A 2366-nucleotide genomic window follows, 5' to 3' on the forward strand; every position below is an offset into this window, starting at 1 on the left:
ATATATATATATGAATTATTATTTCACACATCTAAAGAATTAGCCTGGAACCTGAGGGTTAAACTTAATACATTAGGAAGAAAATAATCCAGCTTTGTGATTTACTTTTTTTCTTTACGTCACTGGGAGCAAAACCATTAGAAATTCAGTATAGTTCAGAAAAAGATCATGGAGTTGGTTCAATGGTAATATCTATTTAATGAAAGGGCAGTTCATAGCTTGTGGAGTGAAATGTTTAAAAGACAATTCTAGGAAATGGAAGTAAGCCGGTTTTGGTTTTGTGGTGTGGTTTTTGTGTTTGTTTTGTTTTTTTTTTTTTTTGTTTTTTTTTTTTTTTTTGTTTTTGTCATTTGGTTACAGCTTTTTTCAGTATTTCTGCAAACAGGCAGTGGTGTAGCACTGTCTTTGTCTGGTGCAGGTGAGCTACTTGTATCCCTTAGGAGGAAAAGAAGGCAGGTAAACAAAACTGGACAGGATGTGACTGTTTACTGTTACATTTCATTAAGTCGGTAGCAGCAACTAGGAGTAGAAGTTCTCCAGGAAATATTTAAGATAAAAAGTAATCGAAATCTGAAATATTTTGTGGAGGTTTAGATGCTTTGGGACACTTAACTATTCAAAACTCTAAGAACATTCTAGCTAAGAGTATATGGCTTGTTTGCTAATGAGTAGTCTGGAAGTTATATTTTGTGTTGTCCTGTGTAGCAAATGGTTATGCTGTAACTGAGTTGTGCCAAGATTCCTTGGTGGTATCAGCAGCATTTTAGAAATTTTTTTTTTTAGGTAGTGTTTTGTTTTTCATTGAAGCTGCTTGCAGAGTCAGTAAAGCACACACTTGGGATATTTGTGTATTTGTTACTGCAACCACTTGAAGTCATTAGGGAAATGACAGGTAAAGTCATTCAGGGCTTTGGTCTGCTCATACCACTTCTCAGTGGCTTCTGTCTTCTGTGGTGCCTGCCCACCAGGACTCAAGATACTGCTTCTTGCTCAGAACAAGTGGAGGTATGCGATGATGGACCATGGTGTGTATGATCTGCTTGTACTGATATACAGGTCTCCAAATAACTGACCCTTTGCACTCAATTTTTATATAAAATTGAAGAATTATGTATGGTCAGTCATTGCTGAGGATGGCTCAATCAAATCTGGTGGTGGCTTCCTAATACAGAAATGACTAAGAGCAAAATCTGTGTTTGATTTCTGAGGTCGAGGAGGAAGAGATCAAATTGGATATTTCATAGGAAAAGTAGTTTTGGGCAGTGGCTTGGTGGGTGCTATTTTCCATGTCATTTCAAGTGCAGTAGGCTATTAGCAGGCTTAATGAAATGACCAGTGTAATTTGCACCAAAACAGTTCATGTAACTGGCTACGGTCACTACTACATTAACTGTGTAACCACTGTTGTAGTCTGTTAAATACCTCTTCAGGTTTTCACCATAGTCCTCATCCAAAGTATTTGTGTATCCCTCTGTAAGTTGCTGAGAAGTAACTAACACTGGGAGAAATTATTACTGAGATGATGGATTCCTTCATGACTTTTTTTCTGACCAAAATTTGGGGACTGTTACTAAAATAAAGGTCAGAGATTCCAGTTCTGGCAAAGTAAAGATGGGAAAGTGCAAATGAGGTATGCCATTCTTTTGCTTCTGTATCTGGCTACTTTTGGTTAAGTAATCTTGGTGTGACTTTGTTGCAAGTAAGGAAAATAAGCTCAGAAATAGTATCTTATAGTTACTTTAATGTATGAGGTCCCCTTGCACATCTGAATTCCCCCTCCCCGGTTTATTAAATGGATCAAGTAAGTCTAAAGCAGTTTGATAAGTATTTTTTTTATTCATTACTTCAGCAGCCTGCAGTGAAAGATCAGGTGGAGGAACAGATGTTCTTAAATAACATTGGCTAATTGTTTCACACACATGCTGTAGAAACAAATGAGTCAGATGAAACTGCTGTTCAGAAAGGAATGTGTTTTTTATCCAAAAGGAAATCGTCCTCACTGAGCTTTTAATTACCATTGCATCATATTAGTTAGTACATTTAGGGCTGTTGAAATCTGGACAGCATAGTACAGGAACTTGAAATTAAACTGGGGAGCAAACAAATTGTCTGAGCTAAAGGATAACTTTGTGCTGGGAGGGTGACAAACTCGCTTCAATTACACAATGTTAAAATAGTAACTGAAGAGTTCATACATAAGAGATTAAGTTTAGTTTAGAACTTGATGTATCACAGGGTTTTGGTTGTGTTTTGGTTTTTGGTTGTGGGTCTTTTTGGTTTATTGTGGTTTTTTGGTTGGTTGGTTTTTTTGTTGGTTTTTTTTTTTTTTTGGTTGTGGGTTTTTTTTTGTGTTTTGATTTTTTTTT

Source organism: Nestor notabilis, unplaced genomic scaffold, assembly GCF_000696875.1.
Source record: "Nestor notabilis isolate BGI_N333 unplaced genomic scaffold, ASM69687v1 scaffold32423, whole genome shotgun sequence".
Lineage (NCBI taxonomy): Eukaryota > Metazoa > Chordata > Aves > Psittaciformes > Psittacidae > Nestor > Nestor notabilis.